Source organism: Rosa chinensis, chromosome 5 (genome assembly GCF_002994745.2).
Source record: "Rosa chinensis cultivar Old Blush chromosome 5, RchiOBHm-V2, whole genome shotgun sequence".
Lineage (NCBI taxonomy): Eukaryota > Viridiplantae > Streptophyta > Magnoliopsida > Rosales > Rosaceae > Rosa > Rosa chinensis.
Genome location: NC_037092.1, coordinates 76193188 through 76210373, shown reverse-complemented (window position 1 = coordinate 76210373; position 17186 = coordinate 76193188).

Here is a 17186-nt window from a genome sequence, read left to right as displayed (position 1 = left end):
GTAAGGAATGGGTTTTGGACAAACCCTAGAATTTTTGGAATTTAGTTGATTTTGATTATGTTGAGCTATTGTTGTTGTTGGAAAAATTGTGAAAAATAGACATTTGAGGATGGTTTAATTAGTAGGATTTTATTAGCATAATTTTCAAAGTGTTGGAATTTTGTTGTTGAAGATTTGGTGATTGTTGTTGTGTAGTTTTGGCCAAAAGAAAAAGAAAAGGAAGAAGAAAAGAAATGGATTTGTTTTTGGAAGAAAAGGAAAATAAAGAAAATGGTAAAAGTTGGATTAAATGAGTTTTATTGTGGTAAAGTGATAAAAAGTGAAGAAGGTGAAAGTAAAGGTAAATTCGGTAAAAAAAAAAGAGGAGGTAAAAAGTAAAAGTGAAAGTGTGAAGGTAAAAGTCATGGTAAAAGTGAAAAGGTGAAAAAGGAGAAGTAAATGGGTAAAAGTAAAAGTAAAACTTTATTTATAATTATTTACTTATTTATTTTTAATAAATAAGAATTATTTACTTATTTATTTTTAATAAATAATAAATAATGGTAAATAAAAGATTACTTGGTCAAAAGTCAGAAGTCAAAGTCAAATGTCAAAAGTCAACTCGAGAGTTGACCATGGTTGACCGACCTCGGAAAAAAACGTGAGGATCGACTCGACTTTGGTCGCTCGGATTGGCGAAAGTTTAGCGGAACGATAAGGACGTTTTACTTTTTAAGAAAGAAGTAGTTTCCCAAATTGGTAAAGGTTGAGGAAATAATTAATGGTCTCATTGAAATGAAAATGATTTAGTGTGCGTGATTACTTAAAGTTGATCATAATGTTTACCTGGATAATTACTTACAAATTAAGTAATGGTTCAGGAAACACGATCGTTAAGGAAGCTTAAGCGGAAGGCATCAGAGTGTGGAGTACGCCAGCATTTTCCAGGTAGGGTGAGCTGTCCCTTCCTTGTTAGAGGCTTTTCTATATATGTGGAATGCTCTAGTATAATATTATGTTGCCTGCAAGTACTTTTGGTTGTTCATTAGTCGATGCCTCGTGATACCTGTGTTTTCATAACTGATGATTGTTGATTTCGAAAACCGAGGCTAGACTTGCATGCATGAGATACTGTACCCTTTATATGTTTGTGTTTGTGACCTGAAAGTGAATGTGACCTAGACGCGTAGATTCCTAGGGATCCCACGGTGTCGATAACCGTGAACCTCCGGAGGGGGCTGTGCTCCTATGTTTGTCGAGGAAAGGTGAGTACAGACAGTGAACCAGTCATCGGAGACTCAGAGCCAGGAAATGGACACTTTCGCTACTTGTAGCCATAAGGACTATAAAGTAATTGGCCGGTTCTCGAAGGATGACTATCCAGGTCGGTCAATGATTTATTTTAGTTTAGCCGACAGGTAAGTATCTCGGAGCTCCAAATTGTGTGAAGCATGTTGCATATGATTTCCTGAAATGAAACAACTGTGATTGTTTTTGTTTGCATTTGTTTTACTCGATTTTACAAATGTGCGCAATCTATATTCTAATAGTTATGTTTTACCTATTAGTTTTCAAACCTAACTAAGGTTGGGTCGACCCCTATTGGGCTAACGAGGATGAAATGCTCACCCCTACATTTCAGGTTACAACGAGGTCATTCCGGACGATTTGGATTAGAAGTGGGTCGTTGGCCGAGTTCGTGTGTTGCTGTTCCTGTTGCTTGAATTTCTTCCCTTTTGGTATTCCATCGATTTACTCGTTTTTCATTCCATGTTGAACCCTGTGAGGTCCGCCTACCTGGGAGCGCGCCTCACCCCTTTGTTTTATTGTTATTGTTGAACTCCTTTCATTTCGGTTATGATGTAAGCCCTAAGGCGCCACAATGCACTTGCCCACTTTATTTTTTAAGCATTTCCAGACTTGTTCATTTGAGTATTGGGTTGTTGATTTAAAGTCCTTTCTTGAAAGATTTCTTGGTCTCCTATTTTCTAAAAATTGTATTTTCAAAAGGCCTTGTAGTATTAAGTTGGTAGGTCTACGGTATGTCTACGACGTATCGAGCTCTTATTTGCTTAATATTACGGCGTTGTGGTATACCCATTCGGGTCGCCACAAAAAGGCTACCAGGAAAACAATAAAAATTTCTAAGCATAGTCGCTTCTAAGAAATTAGGGATTTTTGAGTGTAGTCGCTTCCAAGAAATCCAATTCCAAAAGGTATTGGATTAGATCGAAAGAATGATGTGTTTATGGTTGATCATAACTTCTCAACAAACTCTAAATTTGGAGGACTCTACAAGCTCCAAGCTTGGAGTGAGCACAAACCCCCCACAGTTCGACTTTTTGGTCTCCCCTATGAAGAAGAAAAGGGGAGCAGAAAAATGGAGAAAAAGAAGAGTAATTGAATAAAAACGGGAACTTTTAGTAAAACATACCTCGAAATAGGTCGCCAGAAAATTTGGCAAAAAAAAGGCGTCGGAAAGTTGCTGGAGGTGACCTGTCGTGTTAGTGGGCCAGGTGGGCTGCCTCCCTTTTTTTTTCTTTTTCTTTTGCAGTCGGCCGCACCTTCTTAAGGCATATCCTTCTTTCGGCCGAGCTCTTTTCTTTCTTCTTCTCTGGGAGGAGTTCTTTTCTTTCTTCTTCTCTGGGTTGAGTCGCTTGTTGGGCCGCGTCGCTTGCTAGACTGGGCTACAAGCAGGTGTAGTTTCAAGCAGGTGAGGTTTTGGCAGTTCAAGGGTTCTGCTGCTGTAGTGGCCGACTAGGAAACTTTGAGGCCGATTCAGGGAAAAAGTTTTCTGATTCCCAGATCCTGGTCATATGGCGCCGGCGGTGACGAAATATATCACGCCCCTGATTTTTAACACAAATAAAAATCGATATATAATCTCATAATTATATATGCGCGATCGTTCAGCTATCAATACAAAGTACATGGAGACATCTTCCCTTTACAGCAAGTACATATTGATGCCCTGAACCCACAATTTCAAATATTGACCCGCTCCACAGAGTCATATATTACAAAACTTACGAATTAAATTGTCATCATAAAATAAACGTAAATGCTCCTCAGAGCTTACTACATAGCGAAAGTCATAACAATGGCAAAGCCAACAAAATCTGCTTCCTACCAGTTCTGCTGCCAACAAGCTACCTCAGCTCAGCCACGATTACCCTGACCTGCATGATTAACCCCTACACCATAGAATGGTACACCGGGTTTCCACACAACAAAACCCGGTAAGCTTATGAAAGCTCGTATAAGTAACTCATGAACCTCAATCAACAACTCACACACATCAGCTAAAGGAAACCATGCAACCATGATTCCTTCTAACACTCCATAACCTTTCTATCGAAAGGACAACATAAATCACCGCTGTGACAATGTTCTATTTGCTAACTTAACCATCAAGAAGCAATTCAAGTCTCATCTAGACAATAAAAGAAGAATACTCCAGGAATTCTCCTTTAACTACATACTTATGAGTCTCCAGCAACCTCGACCGTTATCCCTATAATCTATAATGGCAGACAAACTATAGTTCTATTGAAATCGTAACCACTCGTTCGGCCACGAACGTGATTACCTATTTCTTGCCTTGGTCACCATCTGCGACCTATCACCATCTGTGACATGTGGCTTTCAGATCCCTTCTAATCTTATAATCAACATTAAGATCACCATCTGCGACCTGTCACCATCTGCGACCTGTCACCATCTGTGACCTGTCATCATCTGTGCCCTGTCACCATCTGTGACACATGATTTTCAGACCCCATCTGGTCATGAAATCAAACATCAAGGTCACCGTCTACAACCTGTCACCATCTGTGACATATAATCTTTTTAGACCCTGTCTGGTCTTAAAGTCAAACGTTAAGTAAGTCGCACCCAACCTAAAAACGTTACAAACATCTAGTTTCGGCTTTTCCAATCTCTGCTCACCATCTGTGACCATGGGTACAAAGATCAATACATCTAAAGTGAGTCACGCTTGACTCAAAAATGTAACATCAAGCTCAATACTTTTCAAACAATATAAAACATCTTTTTCCACAATATTGTTTCCTGAAAAGTCACATTCAACAATAATATGAACACCATCATGCATATTATTCATCACAATCATCCACAAGGATATATATATTTCATGTAAATATATATATATACGTAGCCATTCGCTCAGGAATGTCTACTAATACCAACTATAGTTTGCAGTTAAATACTTAACGCCAAAACAATAATGGTAATTCCGTTCATAATGAACCTTATGAGATTGCTCACCTCAAACTCCCGCTGCGTCTTCAATAAAGCACAAAGCCGCCAATCTACAAAATAACCATCCAATGTACTTCATCAAGTACTTAATCACATACTGTTCCAACTTAGTAACGATTCACATTTTATTTAAGTTTGAAACCCCTGTTTTGAACTAAAATCCCCAAAGTGGTGCCAATCGAGGCAAAACCACATCCGAGACCTCCCAAAGTCTCCGGATACTTCCACGATCGATATGTCCAAACCACAAGTCGATCGCAAGCTCGAATCCTCATGGATCGAATAAATCGATCGGTATGAAACTGACAGGACCCGCCCCGGATTTCACCCTGAAATTCGAAGTGACCCTGCCGGGCCCACCTTCGAAGAAATTCTACCAAAAATTTGGCGGAACTTCCCCTAAAATGGGCTACCCAAACCTGTACAAAACATTTACACTTCTCAATCAATTCATCCTTATGCTCCTGGAGCCACCCCGCTCCCCAAATCAACATCAGTCTCCAATTCCCAAAACACACATCTCAACTCGAACAGCATAAATCCCATAAGTAATCAGAGCAATTCTAACAGAAAGGTATAAGAGGAAAACCTAATTCAAAGGCAGATGCGGAAGCCATGCTGTTGACTATGCCTCAACCCGTGTACGCCCGACTCCAACCAATTCGCCTGCAAACTGGGCATTTGAAACCGAAGGACCCAGGGGAAAGTACATAAAATACGTTAGCGTGAGTGGACAAAAATAAACAATTTTTAAACTAAATGGATTTTATATTTTCCCACATTTATTTCCTTAAAAAACTCTCGATGCATGCAACGATTTAGAAGACAAATCACGAGAAGCTCCGCTCAAGAAGAACCGACTAGCCCCGCTAGTCACAAACAACTGAGAGGAAAGATCGAAACTCCAATACTCAACAGGATAAGACCAGCCCGGCTGGTTACACGGAAATCAGACTAGGCCCCGCTAGTCGAGAAATGATAGGATATGGGGAAGAGATATCACCATACGGGAAATGGAGCCTCCCAGGCTCTACCTACCCTCAACTGCCACTCACACATAGATTGTGCGAGGAGGAGAACTAATAACCTCAACTTCCACTCACACATAGATTGTGCGAGGAGGAGACCAAATAACCTCGACTGCCACCCACGTGAGGAAGAGAATAAATCACCTCTACTGCCACTCACCAACACAAAGTAGGTGAGGAGGAGAACAAGCTACCTCAACTGCCACTCACCAACACAAAGTCAGTGAGGAGGAGACCTAATCACATAACCCGCGTATGGTGAGGAAAAATCATCGAAAACCAGTAAATCCATGTAGCTTCCCCACATTTCTCACGAGATAGAAACCATGTATTCAACGACGTGACCCCGCATGCCAAGATTACTCTCAATCTCAAAATGGATAAGTGAGAAATAGGAATAAATCGACGGGACACGCCCAAATATTCTCAAATCCGTAACCAAAACCGGAAATTAGTATAGGTAAATCCCATTTCCAAAAATCTCTCAAAATCTCCAAGAAGCCAACCAAATCCAAAATCCTTAATTAGGCATTCCCGATGCCAAAATCGAAAGTCAATAAACAATTGAGAATATCCAACTCCATTGAAACTCATCTTAAAAATCTTCCAGGAGCTTAACTCGGTGATTAAGGATATGCTTTGTCAGGACCCACCCCGGAATTACCCTCCTAACTCCTAGGTGGACCTGCGGGACCCACTTTTCGAGAAAATTCGACAGAACCTCCCCTAAAAATGGGCAACCCTAAACCTGCTGAAAACACTCCTCAATAAAATTTAAGTTCTACGCTTGAAGCCGCCCTGCTTCCTAGCAACAATCCAAAAATTCTCCAAATAAAAACATCGAACTTCACAACCAAAACATCTTAAACAAATACAACCCAGCAACTCAATCGTTCAACAACCTCCCAAAATAAACCACTCTCTTACACACATAATTATACAAATGTATAAATCCACTCTCAACAAGTATTCAGAGCAATCTAAGGAACAGACTCGGAATATAATACAATAAGTAGGTTAATCAATAACCTACTGAGAATGGATGACAAAGGTGGTACTAGCCTCCGCTCCTATGCCGGTCCGCAGCACTGTGATCTGGGCAATTTAAACCAAAGGGCCCAGGGGGAAAGTACATAAAAACGTTAGAGTGAGTGGACAAAATAAATAAGTATAAATGAAGATAAATTTATACTTTCCCACAAGTTTACAATATAAAGTCTCGATGCATGCAACGTTTATAAAACGTATTTCCTTAAGTTCACATCTCGTGCAAAACATTCCAGCCCCGCTGGATAAAATAAACCGGACTAGCCCCGCTAGTCAAATCATATTAAAATATGGGGAAGAACTTTCACCATACGAAAGAAGGGAGCCTTATTGGCTCGGGTCGGAGTGTCCCACACTCTTGAGCATCCCATGCTCTCCTCTACTCACCTACGAACACATAGTAAGTAGGGAGGAGTAATAATAGGCTAGCCAGTAATATAATATATAAATAACGACCCTAGGTATGGCGGTTTAAAAACCGTTAAATCCTTAAAGCTTCCCCAAGTCCCACGTATAAAGGACATACGGGTACGATTCCCAACCGTACTCTGATTTTCGTAAAAAGCCGTATAAATTAACAGCGTGTCCCACACGCTAAAGAAATAAATAAATCAACAACGAGGCATTCCCAATGCCAAAATCGTAATCAATAAATAATCATAATCACTTCATGGAAAATAATATTTAGAAGTAACTCCATAAGATAAATCATAATTATCTTTATATGCTCGGAAAAATACGTTAATAAAATAAAACAGGCTTTAATAAATAAATGCATGCATCACTTATTTAAAACAAACGTCCACTCACAAAGTACGGCTAAGCTTGCCGTCGATCCAAACCCTCCTCGAGGAAATCCTCCTCTCGTCCTGTACAATATAACGTTCGTAACTTTAATTTCGGGATGGAAAACTAAATTGGATTAATTAAAATCAACCCTAATATCAACTTTAATTTCCCAATTTCTCCCAATCTTCTTTAATAATATTATCTCCTTAATATATAGGCTCAAAGGCCAAACCGAGGAAATCCGATGGATGGATTCCTCATAATTCGATTTACAAATTCACCAATTTTCTTGATCAACCATCAAAATTTATATTCAATTCAACTCCAAATCCATTTCCAAGCTTCGATTAATTAACTATGCGTAAAATTGATCCAATACATGTTCAACAGTCAAAATTCCCGGCCAAAACCCTGTCTCACGCGCCACCTACAGTGGCGGTGCGTGGGTTTCACGCGCCAGTGGCCAACCTCCACCTCCGGCCACCAAATTTCAGGTACAACACCTACTCAACACACTGATTCCACTTCATAACTACAACATTTACAAATTACAACTACAAACAGTCGAATTCGATCCAAGAACACAAACCCAGAAAATTCAAGAACCCTAATTCGATCCGGCCTCTACACTTCAAATCGTGTTACAAGACCATAGGGGAAATAATCAGTGATGAAAACCAAACCTTCGACAGAAAGATGGGGACCGGAGGTGGCCGGAATCGCCGGAAATCGGCAAAAGTCCAAAACTGCAGCCGGAGGAGGTTTTGCTTCGATCCGTGGTTTTCCGGCCAAATCGTGGAAAACCAAGGATGCAGGGGTGATCAGAGGGAGGAGGCGATCCTGGGATGACCGGTGGCACGCCTTGGGGTGGCCGGAATCGCCGGCAATCGGAAGAGGAAGGAAAATCGCCGAACCGGAGGAAGAGAGAGCTCGGGGGGAGGAGAGAGAAAGGGGAAGGGTGGGTTTCCGGAAATGGAAACCTACCCTAGGTAACTTTCTATTTTAATCAAAAATTACCGTGAACAGTAACTTTACAATTTCGGTCATAACTCTCGCATACGAAGTCCGATTTTTACGAACCACATATGCACGCGCTCGGTTTAACGTCCCCTACAACTTTCGTGAAGAACATTTTCTCAAATTTTGACCCGAATAAAAAGTCAACTTTTAGGGCCACTAAAATATCCATAACGGTTCAAAATTGAAAATATTTAACAATTACCGTCCAACACGAAAGTAAATCGTAATTCCTAGGTTCGGGACGTAACAATCTTCCCCCTTAAATAAATTTCGACCTCGAAATTACATACCTGCTAGCCAAAAAGGTGAGGATACTGCTTCCTCATTTGCTCCTCTGGTTCCCAAGTAGCTTCCTCCACCATGTGATTACTCCAAAGCACCTTGACCAAGGGTATTGTTTTGTTTCTGAGTATCTGCTCCCTCCTATCAAGTATTTGAACCGGTTGTTCTTCATATGTCAAATTCTCTCTCAACCGGACAGGTTGCTCTTGGAGAACATGAGAGGAATCAGCAATGTATTTGCGAAGCATAGAGACATGAAAGACATCATGCACTCTAGATAGTCTCGGAGGTAGTGCCAAACGATAAGCAACTGCACCAATCCGCTCCGTGATCTCATATGGCCCGATATATCGAGGGCTAAGTTTCCCTCGTTTCCCAAATCTTATAATACCCTTCCAAGGAGACAGCTTCAAGAATACCCAGTCACCCACTTGAAACTCCAAATCTTTTCTTCTGTTATCAGCATAACTCTTCTGTCTACTCTGAGCCGTTTTAAGTTTCTCCTTGATTAGGTTGACCTTTTCAGTCGTAACTCGTACCAATTCTGGACCAATGAGCTTCCTTTCTCCTGCTTCATTCCAACATAAAGGGGTACGACACTGTTTGCCATAAAGGGCTTCATAAGGAGCCATGCCAATGCTGGAGTGATAACTGTTATTATAAGCAAACTCTATCAATGCGACATGATTATCCCAAATCCCTTTGAATTGTAAAACACAAGCTCTCAACATGTCTTCCAGTGTTTGAATGGTCCTTTCCGTCTGTCCATCTGTTTGCGGATGAAATGCAGTACTAAATTGAGACTGAGTGCCCAAAGCCTCCATCAGCTCACTCCAAAACTTTGAAGTGAAGCGAGGATCACGATCAGAAGTAATAGAAACGGGTGTGCCATGAAGTCTCACTATCTCATTCAAGTATAGCTCTGCATATTTATCCATTTTATAAGTCTTGCTGACAGGTAGGAAATGTGCGGAGTTAGTAAGTCGGTCCACAATTACCCAAATGCTATCATGACCATTACGACTACGTGGTAGTCCTGATACAAAGTCCATAGTAATATGCTCCCACTTCCACTCTGGTATAGGTAAGGGCTGTAATAAACCTGAGGGCTTTTGTCTTTCTGCCTTCACTTGTTGACACACTAGACATCTTCGTACATAATCTGCAATTTCCCTCTTCATGTTAGACCACCAGTAGTATTCCTTGAGAGTTCGGTACATTTTGGTTCCACCAGGATGCATGGCATAAGGAGAACTATGAGCCTCCTCTAGTATCTCCTGTTTAAGATCATCCTGTTTGGGTACACAAATTCTATTCCCAAACATCAAAGCTCCATCCCCTCTAACAATGAAATCTTCTCTAGCTCCATTCTCTACTGCCTCTCTTACTTCTTGTAGAGCTTCATCATGTAGCTGTGCCTCTCGTACTTTATCAATAAGGATTGGCCTCACATGGAAGCTGGCTATTAAGGCTGCAAATTCATCAGTCCCTTCCAAACTAACTCCTGTAGCTCGCAATTCATAAAGAAGTGGAACCCGAACTGTTCTCATATGCGACAAGGAAGGGGAGGGCAACAGGGAAGGATATGTCTTCCTACTAAGAGCGTCAGCTACTACATTAGCCCTTCCTGGATGATACTCAATCGTGCAATCATAATCCTTAATCAACTCCAACCATCTTCTTTGCCTCAAATTGATCTCTGTTTGTGTGAGTAAATATTGAAGACTCTTATGATCCGTAAAGATTTGACACCGAGCTCCATATAAATAGTGCCTCCAAAGTTTAAGTGCAAGTACTACCGCAGCTAATTCAAGGTCATGTGTCGGATAATTCAACTCATGCGGCTTCAATTGTCTAGAGGCGTAGGCAATCACATTTCCATGTTGCATTAGAACACAACCCAAGCCTTGCCTCGAGGCATCACTGTATACCACATACTCCCCACTATCATCAGGTAAAGCTAGGACCGGAGCACTAGTTAAACGCCCCTTGAGTTCTTGAAAACTTTGCTCACACTCTTCTGACCAAACAAACTTCACACCCTTTCTAGTCAACCTAGTAAGAGGAGTTGCAATCTTTGAGAAATCTTGCACAAATCGCCGGTAATAACCTGCCAATCCCAAGAAACTACGTATCTCTGTCACTGTGGTAGGTCTTTCCCAATTTAGCACCGCCACTACCTTCTGAGGGTCTACACTAATACCTTCTGCAGATACTACATGACCCAAAAATCCAATACTATTCAGCCAAAATTCACATTTATTGAATTTCGCAAATAACTGGACCTCCCTCAATGTCCGCAATAAAATCCTTAGATGCTTGGCATGTTGACTATTGTCCTTTGAATACACCAAGATATCATCAATGAACACAATCACAAAACGATCAAGGTAAGGACGGAACACTCTATTCATGAGGTCCATAAAAGCTGCAGGAGCATTAGTCAACCCAAACGGCATCACTCTGAATTCATAGTGCCCATAACGTGATCGAAATGCAGTCTTGGGTACATCAGACTCCCTTATCCTCAACTGATGGTAACCAGACCTCAAATCGATTTTGGAAAAGACCTTGGCTCCCCTCAACTGATCAAAGAGGTCGTCAATACGAGGCAAAGGGTATTTATTCTTCACAGTAACCCTATTCAACTTTCGATAATCAATGCACAACCGTAAAGAACCATCCTTCTTCTTAACAAATAAAACCGGGGCACCCCAAGGAGACACACTAGATTGGATGAACCCCTTATCCACTAGTTCTTGCAACTGAATCTTCAACTCTCTTAATTCAGCTGGGGCCATTCTGTATGGTGCCAAAGATATGGGTGTGGTGCCAGGGAGTAAATCAATTGTGAAATCTATCTCCCTAGCAGGAGGTAAACCAGGTAATTCGTCAGGGAATACATCTGCAAATTTCCTAACCACTGGTATCTCTCTAATACTCAACTCTTCCCTGCTAGTGTCCACCACATGTGCCAAATAAGCCTGACTTCCCTTATTCAACAACCTCTCCGCGGTCAAAGCGGAAATCATACAGGAAGCTAGAACATTACGTTCTCCCTGAAAAGTAATCATTGGCTTCCCTGGAGAAAGACCACAATCTTACGAAAGCAATCAATATTGGCCCGATGAGTTGCCAAAAACTCCATCCCCAAGATCACATCAAATTCAACAAGCTCTAATGGAATTAAATCAACCTCCAAATTAACACCCTCAATCAAAACATCACAACCTCTAAAAACCCATTCTATCTTAAGTGATGCTCCAGCAGGTAATAATACATTCCATTCACCAATAAGGAGTGATGATGGCACATTCGCAAAACATGCCAATCTACTCGACATAAAAGAATGCGAAGCACCAGGATCAATTAAAGTATAAGCAGGCTGACCAAAAACAGACAACGTACCAATAATAACATCTGGTGAGTCGTGGCCCTCCTGCTGTGTCATGGCATGCAACCGAGCCTGAGTGGTAGGACGTCCTCTCTGACCCCTACCCCGCTGCGGGCTGCCACGAGCTGCTGAACTATGATGGGTACCGCTAGTAGAAGCCACGGTACCACTAGTAGACGTACCGGCAGAAGACTGACCCGCGGTCTGATAAGGAGTAAATGCAGCTCCCTGAGTCAATAGAGGACAATCCCTCCTAAAGTGGCCCTGCTGTCCACACTCAAAGCATCCGACTGACTGATATTGCCCAAACGGGGCTGGCTGCCTAGCTGGAGCCCTGTGCTGACCACCAAAACCAACTCTGCTCTGCCCAAACGGGCGTCCACTAAACTGCCCCCTAGGAAATCTCCTGTCACGCCCCCCGCGTCTATAATGAGATCCAGCACCAGACCCACTGCTCCGTCCGCTGCCTGCTGAAGATCCTGACCCAGAAGTAGAAGCAGCCTTCTTGGGTGGGCCCTGACTGGGGCCACCCAAATCTCGAGGTCGGGTACCAGACATATACCTAGTCTCAAGTCGTAAAGCAGCATTAACGACCTCAGCATAATCACTAAATGGCACTCCTGTCAGCTGATCAGAATACTTACCCCCCAAAGCATCCACAAACCTATAAATCCGCTCCCTCTCAGTGCTAACCATATCAGGCACAAACTGGGCTAGCTGGGTGAACCGCTGCTCAAACTCTGTTACGGTCATGTCCCCTTTCTGTAGATGCATGAACTCATATTTCATCCTATCCCGAATGGCTGTGCCAAAATATCTCTCACTAAAGTGCTCTTTGAACTGTTCCCAAGTGATTGGGCCATCAATCTCTAAATCCCTGCTCATATAAGACCACCAATCAAAAGCCACACCATCCAGAAAATCCACCGCTAAGCCCACTTTTCGATCCTCAGGGCAATGGATTTGAGTAAAGACTCTCTCCATTTTATTCAACCAATTCTGGGCATCCATAGCCTCAGGAGCATGAGAGAAGCTATAAGCTCCATGCCTCTTCGCTCGCTCCATGGTAAAGTCAGTTCTAGAGCCTGGAAGCGCTGCAGTCAACTGCTGCACAATACGTCCCAACGCTTCCGCTATTCCTCCAGGAGTATGCTCATCTCCTGGAATGGGAGGGGTCTCCCCACGAGTCCGGCGTCTAGGAGGCATAGCACCTGAGATTAAGAGAGAATTAGATGACTCACAACGAAGATACTAGGACAACTACCTTATACACTTGAAGAACACACTAGCATCGAAGAGCATACGATGGGGATCCGCCGCGGTCGGGCCATCACTCGGAAGATACTAGATGTCCTCAATTGTATAAAGTAGTATAGATGACAGGAAACGGGAAACCTAATGCTCTGATACCAACTGTCAGGACCCACCCCGGAATTACCCTCCTAACTCCTAGGTGGACCTGCGGGACCCACTTTTCGAGAAAATTCGACAGAACCTCCCCTAAAAATGGGCAACCCTAAACCTGCTGAAAACACTCCTCAATAAAATTTAAGTTCTACGCTTGAAGCCGCCCTGCTTCCTAGCAACAATCCAAAAATTCTCCAAATAAAAACATCGAACTTCACAACCAAAACATCTTAAACAAATACAACCCAGCAACTCAATCGTTCAACAACCTCCCAAAATAAACCACTCTCTTACACACATAATTATACAAATGTATAAATCCACTCTCAACAAGTATTCAGAGCAATCTAAGGAACAGACTCGGAATATAATACAATAAGTAGGTTAATCAATAACCTACTGAGAATGGATGACAAAGGTGGTACTAGCCTCCGCTCCTATGCCGGTCCGCAGCACTGTGATCTGGGCAATTTAAACCAAAGGGCCCAGGGGGAAAGTACATAAAAACGTTAGAGTGAGTGGACAAAATAAATAAGTATAAATGAAGATAAATTTATACTTTCCCACAAGTTTACAATATAAAGTCTCGATGCATGCAACGTTTATAAAACGTATTTCCTTAAGTTCACATCTCGTGCAAAACATTCCAGCCCCGCTGGATAAAATAAACCGGACTAGCCCCGCTAGTCAAATCATATTAAAATATGGGGAAGAACTTTCACCATACGAAAGAAGGGAGCCTTATTGGCTCGGGTCGGAGTGTCCCACACTCTTGAGCATCCCATGCTCTCCTCTACTCACCTACGAACACATAGTAAGTAGGGAGGAGTAATAATAGGCTAGCCAGTAATATAATATATAAATAACGACCCTAGGTATGGCGGTTTAAAAACCGTTAAATCCTTAAAGCTTCCCCAAGTCCCACGTATAAAGGACATACGGGTACGATTCCCAACCGTACTCTGATTTTCGTAAAAAGCCGTATAAATTAACAGCGTGTCCCACACGCTAAAGAAATAAATAAATCAACAACGAGGCATTCCCAATGCCAAAATCGTAATCAATAAATAATCATAATCACTTCATGGAAAATAATATTTAGAAGTAACTCCATAAGATAAATCATAATTATCTTTATATGCTCGGAAAAATACGTTAATAAAATAAAACAGGCTTTAATAAATAAATGCATGCATCACTTATTTAAAACAAACGTCCACTCACAAAGTACGGCTAAGCTTGCCGTCGATCCAAACCCTCCTCGAGGAAATCCTCCTCTCGTCCTGTACAATATAACGTTCGTAACTTTAATTTCGGGATGGAAAACTAAATTGGATTAATTAAAATCAACCCTAATATCAACTTTAATTTCCCAATTTCTCCCAATCTTCTTTAATAATATTATCTCCTTAATATATAGGCTCAAAGGCCAAACCGAGGAAATCCGATGGATGGATTCCTCATAATTCGATTTACAAATTCACCAATTTTCTTGATCAACCATCAAAATTTATATTCAATTCAACTCCAAATCCATTTCCAAGCTTCGATTAATTAACTATGCGTAAAATTGATCCAATACATGTTCAACAGTCAAAATTCCCGGCCAAAACCCTGTCTCACGCGCCACCTACAGTGGCGGTGCGTGGGTTTCACGCGCCAGTGGCCAACCTCCACCTCCGGCCACCAAATTTCAGGTACAACACCTACTCAACACACTGATTCCACTTCATAACTACAACATTTACAAATTACAACTACAAACAGTCGAATTCGATCCAAGAACACAAACCCAGAAAATTCAAGAACCCTAATTCGATCCGGCCTCTACACTTCAAATCGTGTTACAAGACCATAGGGGAAATAATCAGTGATGAAAACCAAACCTTCGACAGAAAGATGGGGACCGGAGGTGGCCGGAATCGCCGGAAATCGGCAAAAGTCCAAAACTGCAGCCGGAGGAGGTTTTGCTTCGATCCGTGGTTTTCCGGCCAAATCGTGGAAAACCAAGGATGCAGGGGTGATCAGAGGGAGGAGGCGATCCTGGGATGACCGGTGGCACGCCTTGGGGTGGCCGGAATCGCCGGCAATCGGAAGAGGAAGGAAAATCGCCGAACCGGAGGAAGAGAGAGCTCGGGGGGGAGGAGAGAGAAAGGGGAAGGGTGGGTTTCCGGAAATGGAAACCTACCCTAGGTAACTTTCTATTTTAATCAAAAATTACCGTGAACAGTAACTTTACAATTTCGGTCATAACTCTCGCATACGAAGTCCGATTTTTACGAACCACATATGCACGCGCTCGGTTTAACGTCCCCTACAACTTTCGTGAAGAACATTTTCTCAAATTTTGACCCGAATAAAAAGTCAACTTTTAGGGCCACTAAAATATCCATAACGGTTCAAAATTGAAAATATTTAACAATTACCGTCCAACACGAAAGTAAATCGTAATTCCTAGGTTCGGGACGTAACATGCTTAATTCCATAAATTTACCTCGGAAATAAGGAATTCATCAAATAATATTATAAATCAAAACCAACCTTTGAAACTCATTATTGAAAGCAAATCCATGATATAATTCGAAATCAATTTCTGAAAATTAATTCATTTCCTCAAAAAGTAATATGAATAATCACTAGAGCATTATTTAAGAAAATAAATGCATGCATCGCTATTTAAAACAAAAGTCCACTCACAGTACTATTCCGACGATCACGCATTCGTGTTCCGTCATCGAGCAATAGCTCGGTACGTCGTCATGTACACAATTATATTCCGTGAATAATTCTTCAATAATTTAATACAATTCCTAAAATCAATTCCTCATAATTTCACCTCCCAATTCTCCACGGATTTAGCCCAAATTATACCACTAATACCAATTCGTTAATTTAAAGGTTCCAAGGCAGGACCGTGAGATATCCGACGGTCGGATTCTCGTAATTCGATAATCGAAACCCTAAACTTCATAAATTCATAATTAATTCCAAGTTTCTCCAAAAATCACCAAACTTCACAAACAAGCTCTACAATATTTATGTGATTTAACTAACTAAATAAAAACAGAATTTTAATCACTGTTCATACACCGCACTATTCACCCGTCGCACTATTCATGCGGCATCACTGTTCATGCGGCGGCCAACTCCTCTTCCGGCCACTAAATTTCATCCACAGCAACATCTCAACATTTCCAATAACTTTCTCTACTGTGACAAAGTCAGAAAATACCTTGAAGTGGCCGAACAATTAAGCACACCGAAGTACAGTGAAATTTTCCAATTATGCTTTTCTTCCTCCATGCTTCGATCTGGGTTATGAAACTTGGCAAGCATGAAGAGTGGCTCAAGGCGCTTCTAATGGACCTGGGTTTATGACCGGAGGTGGCCGGAAATCGGCGTTGACCGATTTGCTACAGTAAAAATATTGGCTTCGATCTCCATATTTCCGGCCAAACCGCCGTAAACAACTCCTACATGCGTGTTAAGGAGGAGGAGACGAGTCTATTGACGCTCGCAGCTCGCCATTTGGTAGCCTAGAGGTAGAGGAAGAGAGAGTTGCAGAAGAGAGACAGAGAGAGTTGCAGAAGAGAGACAGAGAGAGCACGGGGAAGGAGAGAGAAAAGAAAGAAAAGTTACCCGACCACAGTAACTTTTTAAATTTATACCAATCCACCATAAACAGTAACTTTCATATTTCACTTATAACTTTTGCATACGAACTGCGATTTATACGTACCACATATGCACGCTCTCGGTTTAACGTTCTCTACAACTTTCATGAAGCACATTTTCTCAAATTTTGACCCGAACAAAAAGTCAACTTTTAGGGCCACTAAAAGTACGGAAACGAAAGTAAAAGTTAAAATAGTTGTCGTTTACCATCCAAATGACTAGTAAACTGGTAAATTGAGGTACGGGACGTTACAGAAACTGTACAAATCATAACAATTCCATAC